This window comes from Enhydra lutris, unplaced genomic scaffold (genome assembly GCF_002288905.1).
Source record: "Enhydra lutris kenyoni isolate GAN:26980312 unplaced genomic scaffold, ASM228890v2 scaffoldscaffold1, whole genome shotgun sequence".
Classification (NCBI taxonomy): domain Eukaryota; kingdom Metazoa; phylum Chordata; class Mammalia; order Carnivora; family Mustelidae; genus Enhydra; species Enhydra lutris.
The window spans coordinates 86,745,285-86,754,293 of NW_019154085.1; the positions used below are offsets into that span (position 1 = coordinate 86,745,285).

General features: G+C 36.7%; 1 pseudogene; it reads left to right on the forward strand.

Moving 5' to 3' along the window:
• The first annotated feature begins 2,308 nt into the window (after nt 1-2,308).
• LOC111140878 lies at nt 2,309-8,461 on the forward strand (annotated as a pseudogene).
• The last annotated feature ends 548 nt before the right edge of the window (nt 8,462-9,009 follow it).

Here is a 9,009-nt window from a genome sequence, read left to right on the forward strand (position 1 = left end):
TCTGAGTTTTCAGACAGGCTGCGTGAAGAGGGAAATGTGATTCATTACATGGATCAGAGTGTCCCTAAAACAAAGAACATGCCATTTGTTCAGGAGGACACAATTCTTCCTGGTTCTGAGATCATAGAGAAACTTGTCCCTGTGGCCCTCCTTCAGAAGACACAGCACAGAACAGGGAACAATCACATCAAAATATGCTCTCAGCCTGCAGACCAATGAACTGCTTGGGCTGTTGAGTGCACCATTCATTAGTGCCAGGCGGCAGCATTGCTCGGGGCAGAATTCAGTCATAGCAGTTCTTTGGGGACAGCATGCTAGTTTTCTCAGGGAAAGGGCCGAAGGGACAAGAGAATGATGCTGAAAGTGAGGAAGTCCTGCATAAAATCCAATACTAATGCTGATTCCCATAATACCTTTGCTAGGACACCCAACCCATCTCCACCTGGAAGGCAGTTAGCCCCTTCCACTTACTCATTCCATCAGAACACAATTCACACTTCCTAACCTTTTCTGATGCAAAAGAACAGATAGAAACTGATGGTCTCTGCACCAGACCTAGTCTCAAGCTGGTTTGAGGAGAATGAGTGAAGTGGACAAAACAGGCAAAGTCCCGCCAAGAGAGGCAGTTGGGCCATGGTGTGCCCATAGATTGTGTCAGTTCACTGGCCATATGGAAGTCCACCATTCATGGGCTTTGCAGAGAGCACCAGTTGTCATTGGCAAACCTCTCTTAGGAGCCATTCCTCCCATTCATTATTTCACTCAGTCACTGAGTTGAGCAATATCTATTAGTAATTATTATAGTTTCATGCTTAGGAAACACAGCTACACAAGATGCACGGTGCCCCTTCCTAACAAAGCTTGTGGGTTACCCTCTACTGAAGATACTCTTAATTTAGTCAACTCAAGGAAAAAACAAGGAGCTGGAGAATTAATAACTAAAACTCTACATGCTGCCTTTTTTTTTTTTTTCACCAAAAGCTGTGGGACAATTCATCTGGGAATCTGAAGAGCAGCCAGTCCTTCCTTGGGGATTAAATAAAGACTATAGCCTTGTAATTCTTTCAGTAGTCCATGCCTTTGATGGTGTCATCTATCAAGAAGGAAACTAATATGTGACAAATACATCATAATATTCTGTGAAAGACTTTAAAAAGTTGTGAAAGCTAAAAATATTATGGAAATATTCCCTTTAAAACATGTGCATGTTGATAAAATGGGCCTTAAAGCTATTATTATATAAGTACACCTGAGTGTCTGTCATAGTTAGAAACTTGTGCTAAAAATAATAATATGAGGGGCACCTGGCTGGCTCAGTTAGTAGAACATGAGTTCTTGATCTCAGGGTCAGGAGTGAGAGCCCCACATTGGGTGTAGAGATTACTTAAAAAAAAAAAAGAAAACAAAACAAAAGAAAAAATACAAGATAATGAAATAAAAAATGATCAATTTGTTTTACCTAAACACTAAACAATTATATTAATTAATAACATTTAATGCCTAGCACTGAAGGACTCACTGATTTACAAATACAGCCTTTATGGAATGTTAAAAACATAATTAGGATTAGCCTGAAATGGCAGCACTCATGTACTCTTATCTGTTTATGTGCACACAGTGTGGCTATGTATGGAATAAAACATCAAAATAGTCATTTCACATCATCAACCTAGGGTCAGAGGATGGTAAGAAATAACTATCCCAGAGAGAGTTCTGCATTCACTTGCAAGTCTTCTAAGTAAAACTAGAATTGTCACCACTCTTCCCCAACTCACAAGCTATACCAAAGGAATATAGACAACTGGAAAACAAAGAGCACTTGACTGTACAAATTAAACAAGTTTCTAGCATTTTAACATAAAAGCATACATCATAAGATGCACTGTACAGCATTATTTATACAAGGTGAAACTCTTACCTTTTCCTCATTCAGACTGTCTACAAGTACTTTGTACTTAAGGATTAGATCTACTTCCTTCAAAGCTACATGTATCCATACCATAAAAGATTTCATTGAATGTAAAGGGCTCCCAGAGTACCTGAGTGGCTCAGTGGGTTTAGTACCCAACTCTTGATCTCAGCTCAGGTCTTAATCTCAGGGTCATGTGTTCAAGCCCCACAGTAAAGGCAGTAAAGGGCTCCCTTTCCTGGATGTCAGGAAGAGCAGAGTGTGTGCCATGAAGGCCTCAGGCACATTATAAGAGTACAGATTGGTACTGTCTGCACACCCAAATGCTGCATTCTGCCCCTCTATCACATGCAAACATTTGCACCTAATTATGTCACCAAGTCCTGCTTCTAGTACTTCATGTCTCAGCTAAAGAAGATGAAGTCTTCAGAGGAAATTGTCTACTACGGACAGGTATTGGAGGAATCCCCCTTGTAGATGAAGAACTTCAGCAATTGGCTATGCTATGAATCCCACAGCAGAACCAACAATACATACCAGAAATACTGGGACCTGAACACTGCAAATGGTGTCACCCAGTGCTACTGAGACACAGGCACCAGCACAATCTAGATAATGAAGGTGGAGCAGATTGCAGCCAGCAAGTGCCACTCACCAGCAATCAAGCAGTTCCACGACTCCAAGATCAAGTTTCCACTGACCCACTGTGTCCTACAATGCCACCACAAGTCACACTTAACCAAAACTTTCCTTTAGATGTAGAGCCTTCCAGTGCCCAGGTTTGTGCAAATACACTCCTTGGGAACACTAGGAGAAAGAGAGAGAGAGAGGGAGAGGGAGGGAGGATAGGAGAGAGAAAGAGAAGGAAGGAAGGAAGGAAGGAAGGAAGGAAGGAAGGAAGGAAAGAAGGAAGGAAGGAAGAAGGAAGGAAGGGGAGAAAGAAAGAAAGAGAGGGAGGGAAGAAAGAAAGAAAGAAAGAAAGAAAAAGAAAGAAAGAAAGAAAGAAAGAGAGAAAGAAAGAAAGAGAAAAAGGAAGGAAAGAAAAGGAAGGAAAGGAAGACCCCAGAAGGATCCCATAGATCACCTTCTACACCAGACTACTCTTTCAAGACTGGGAGAGGTAACTGTTTCACCCAATATATAGAAACAAGCAGAGAGAGTGAGGCAAAGTGAGGAGACAGAGGAATGGGTTCCAAAAGAAATATCAAGGAAAAAAAAAAAAAAACCTCAGAAAAAGACCTTAGTGAAGTGCAGATAAGTAATCTACATGATAGAGTTCAAAGTATTGGTCGTAAGGATGCTCACCAAACTCAGGAGAAGAGCAAATGAACACAGAGCTTTAACAAATAGATAAAAAATATGAGAAAGTACCAAACAGAAGTCACAGAGCTAAAGTATACAATAACTGGGCTAAAAAATACACTACAGGTTCAACAGCAGACCAGATAAAACAAACTGATCAGTGAGCTGGAAGACAAAGCACTGAAACTTACCCAGACAGAGCAGGAAGGAAAAAAAACATTTTTTTTAAGTGAAGATACCTTAAAGGACTAAAATAACAACATCAAGTATAATAACATCCATATTACAGGGCTCCCAAAAAGAGGTAAGAGAGAGAAAGGGGCAGAAAATTTACCTGAAGAAATAATGTTTAAAACTTCCTTTATCTGGAAAGGGAAAAAAACTACCAAATCCAGAAAGCCCAGAATTCCTTTGCAGCCAAAACATTCATAGCAAGACACGTTGTGATTAAAATCTCAAAAGTTAAATACAAAGAGAGAATCTTAAAAGCAGCACAACAGAACAACTTGTTTCACACAAGGTAGATCCCCTAAGGCTATCAGCAGATGTTTCAAAAGAAATTTTGTGGGCCAGAAGAAAGTGGCATGATATGATAAAGTACTGAAAGGGGAAAAAACTTCCAAGTAAAAATACTCTACATGGCAAGGTCATCATTCAGAATATAAGGATAGTGTTCTAGATATGCGAAAAGTTAATCACCACTAAACTGGCCTTAGAAGACATGTTAAAGAGACTTCTTCAAGCCAAAAAGAAATAGCACTAATTAATGAAAAGAAAACATACAAAAGAAAAAAAAACTCACTGGAAAAGGTAAATATATAGTAAAGATGGCATATTTATTCATTTATAAAGCTAGTATGAAGGTTAAAAGACAAAAAGTAGTGAAGTAAACTAAAATTACAATAATTAGTGATGGGATACATAAAAAGATGTAAATGTGACATCAAAAACATGAAATGGGGGTAAAAATATACTTTGGGAATCTATTCAAATTTGAGTGTAATCAAGTTAAAATATACCACTGTGTAACTAGGATGTTATATAAGAACCTCATGGAACCAGAAGGAAAAACATATAGTAAATACAAAAAAGAAAACGAGAAAGAAATCTAAACATAACAATAAAGAAAGCCATCAAAGCACAATGGAAGAGAGGAATAGAAGAAAAAGGAATGCAGAGGAACTACAAAAACAGCCAGAAAACAATTATCAAAATGGCAATAGATACATACCTATGCATCAATAATTACTTTAAATGTGTACGGATTAAATTCTCTAATCAAAAGACATATAGAGTGGCTGAATGGATAAAAAGCAAGATGCATCTATATGCTGCCTACAAGGGACTCACTTCAGAAGGATACACACAGACTGAAAGTGGAGGGGTGGGAAAAGATATTGCAAACAAATTGTGATTTAAAAAGAGCTGATGTAGTTATACTTACCTCAGATGAAACAGGCTTTAAAACAAAAAATGTAATAAAAGATAAAGATATCGCATAATGATAAAGAGGTAAATCCAGCAAGAACATATAACATTTATAAATACCTATGAACCCAACATAGGAGTACTAAAATATATGAAGCAAAGATTAATAGACCTAAAGGGAGAAATTGACAGAAACACAATAAGAGTGGGAAATTTTAACACCCCACCTACATCAACAGATAGGTCATCCAGACAGAAAATCAATAAGAAAACATCAGCCTTGGAGCACCTGGGTGGCTCGGTTGGTTAAGTGTCTGCCTTCTGCTCAGGTTGTGATCCCGGAGTCCCAGGCTCGAGCCCCCGCATCAGGCTCCCTGCTCAGCAAAGGGTCTGCTTCTCCCTCTGCCCCTCACCCTGTTCATGTTCTCTCTCACTCTTTCTGTCTCTTTCTCAAATAAATAAATAATCTTAGAAAATATCAGCCTTAAATGACACATAGACTAGACAGACTTTATTAATAGACATATATGGAACATTCCTTCCAAAAACAGAAGAATACAAATTTTTCTAAATAGCAGATGGGACATTCTCCAGAAGAGGTCACATTAGTCTACAAAACAAGTCTCAAGAAGACTGAAGTCCTATTAGGCATCTTTTTCAACCACAATGGTAGGAAAGTAAGAAAACTTGAAAAATAACAAAAATGTGAAAGTTAAACAACATGCTACTGAACAACCAACAGGTCATCAAAGAAATCAAAGGAGAAATCAAAAAATATCTTGAGACAAATGAAAGCAGAAATATGCCAAACCAAAACATATGGGATGCAGCAAAAGTGAATAAAAGAGGGAAGTTCATAGCAATACAGGCCTAAGTCAAGAAACAAGAAAAATCTCAAATAAACAATGTAACTTACAACTAAAGGAGCTAGAAAAAGAGGAATAAACAAAACTCAAAGTTGGTAGAAGGAAAGAGATAATAAAAGTAAGAACCAAAATAAATGAAATAGAGACTAAAAAGATAAATAGAAAAGATCAATGAAACTGGGAGCTAGTTTTTTGAAAAGACAGATAAAATTGACAAACCTTTAGCTAGACTCACCAAGAAAAAGAGAGAGTTCAAATAAACAAAATCAAAAATGAAAGAAGAGAAAGAACAAATGATACCACAGACATACAAAGGATTATAAGAGTCTACTACGAACAATTAAATGCCCACAAACGGGACAACCTAGAAGACATGGATAAATACCTAGAAATATACAATCTTCCAAGACTGACTCATGAAGAAATAGAGATTCTGAATAAAACAAAGATCAGTAAGGAGACTGTATACTAATTAAAAACCTCCTAACAAACAGAAGTCTAGGACCAGATGGCTTCACTGGTAAATTCTACCAAACATTCAAGAAGATTTAATACTCACCCTTTTCAAACTTCTCCAAAAAACTGAAGAGGAGGGAATGACATCCAGACACTTCCTATGAAGCCAGAATTATGCTGATACCAAGACCAGACAAGGACATTACAAAATAAATAATAAAATAAATAAATAAATAAATAAATAAATAAGAGGAAAGAAAGGAAGGAAGGAAGAGAAAGAAGGATTGATTATAGGTCAATATCCTTGTATTGGGATATTAAACATAGATACAAAAATCCTTGGGGCACCTGGGTGGCTCAGTCGGTTAAGCATCTCCTTTGGCTCAGGTCATAATCCCAGGGTCCTGGGTTTGAGCCCTGCATCTGGCTTCCTGCTTCAGCAAGGAATCTGCTTCTCCCTCTCCCTCTGCCTCTCCCCCTAGCTTGAGCTCTCCCTTACTCACTAACTCTCTCTCTCTCTCAAATAAATAAATAAAATATTTTTTAAAAATCCTCAACAAAATGTTAGCAAACTAAATTCAACAATACACTAAAAAGTTCATACACCATGATCTAGTGTGATTTATTCCAGTGATACAAGGATGGCTCAACATCTGCAAATCAATTAACTTGGCACACCACATTAAAAAAATGAAAGATAAAAATTATATGATCATCTTAATAGATGCAGAAAAAACATGTGACAAAACTCAACATCCATTTATGCTTAAAAAAAAAAAAACTCTCAACAATGTGTGTGTGTGTGTGTGTGTGTCATGTGCACCAACATAATAAAAGCCATAATGACAAACACAGTTAATATTATACTCACTGGTATAAAACCTGAAATCCTTTCCTTTAAGATCAGGAACAAAACAGAGATGCTCACTATCTCCATTTAAAAAAAAAAAAAAAAGATTTTATGTTTAAGTAATCTCTACACTGAATGGGGCTTGAACTCTCAATCCAGAAATCAAGAGCTGCATGCTCTTCCAAATGAGCCAACCAGGTGCCCCTTCCTCACTTTTATTCAACATAGTATTGAAAGTCCTGCCACAATAATTAGGCAAGAAAAAGAAATAAAAGGCATCCAAACTGGAAAGAAGAAGTATTTGTTGCTATTTGTGGATGACACAGTATTATATTTAAATAACCCTAAGGACTCCACCAAAAATGGTTAGAGCTAATAAATGAATTTAGTAAATTGCAGGATACAAAATTAATATGCAAAAATCTGTTGCACTTCTATACACTAATAATGAACTATAAGAGAAACAAAAAAAAATTCCATCTACAATCATATCAAAAAGAACAAAAGATCTAGAAATAAATTTAACCAAAGAATTGAAAAATCTGTACACTGAAAACTATAATATACAAACTGAAAGAAATTAAAGATGACACAAGTGGAAGGATATTCCATGCTCATGGTTTGGACAAATTAATATTGTGAAAATATCCATACTACCCAAAGCAATCTATAGATCCAGTGCAATCTCTATCAAAAGTCCAAAGGCATTTTTCACAGAACTAAAGTAAATAATTCTAAAATTTGTGTGAAACCTCAAAAGACTCCAAAGAAGCAACACAGTCTTGAAAAAAAGACAAAGCCAGAAGTATCAGGATCATTGATTTCAAATTATACTATAAAGCTACAGTAATCAAAACAATATGGTTTGGCATAAAAACAGACACACAGATCTCTGGCACATAATAGAGAATCCAGAAATAAACTCATACCATCAAAAAAATTTATGGTAAAGGCATCAAGAATACACAATGGATAAAGAATAGTCTTTTCAATAAATGATGCTAAAAAAAATAGACAGCTACCTGCACAAGAATGAAGCTGGACCAACCACCATCTTGTGCCATATATTAAAATCAACACAAAATGGATGACTTTAATGCTAGACATGAAAACATAGACCTGCCAGACCTGGAAAAAACATAAGCAGTAAGCTCCCTGATATTGGTCTTGGTGATGGTTTTTTGACTTTGACTCCAGAGACAAGGGAAACAAAAGCAGAAATAAATAAATGGGACTGCATCAAACTAAAAAGCTTCTGCATGACTTTCTCTACCATCTTGGAGCCTGTGGAGGGAACAGGACACCTACAACGATAAATAGATCTGGAAGGTTGTGGTCCAAGGTCATTTTTGCCAGCTATAAGTGGGGTCTCTAGAACCAGAGGGAGCACAGAACTCTTCTTAAAATTGAAGGTGTTTATGCTGAAATGAAACTAAATTCCATCCAGGTTAGAAATGTGCCTACGCATACAGAGCTAAGAAAAACACATTGACTCCTGGTGGCAAACCAAACAAAACTGGAGTAATCTAGAGAAGAGTAACTCATGGTCATGGAAACAGTGGCATGGTTTGTGCCAAATTCCAAAACAACCTTCCCGCTAAAGCCATTGGCCACACAATCCATGGGATGCTATACCTCTCAAGGATTTAAACTTACAGAAAATTAAATAAATAAAGGTGTAGATTTGTTCTCTTAAAAAAAAAAAGAAAGAAAGAAAGAAAAGAAAAGAAAAAGAAAACGTTTCTGCATAGCTAAGGAAACCATCAATGAATGGAAGGCAACCTACTGAATGGGAGAAGATATTTGCCAATCATATATCTGATAAGGATTGATATTCAGAATATATAAAGAACTCATACAACTCAACAATAAAAAATAAATGATCTAGTTATACAAATAGGCAGAAGATCTGAATAAACATTTTTTCCAAAAAAGACATAGAGATGACTAATAAGCACATGATTAGATGTTCTACATCGCTAATCATCAGGGAAATGCAAATCAAAAAACCACAATGAGTTATCAATTTATACTGATCAGAATGGCTACCATCAAAAAGACAAGAAACAGCAAGTATTGGTGAGAATGCAGAAAAAAGGGAACCCATGTGCACTGTTGGTGGGAATGTAAATTGGTGTGGCCACCATGGAAAACAATATAGAGGTTCCTCTAAAAATTAAAAATAGAGCTATCATATG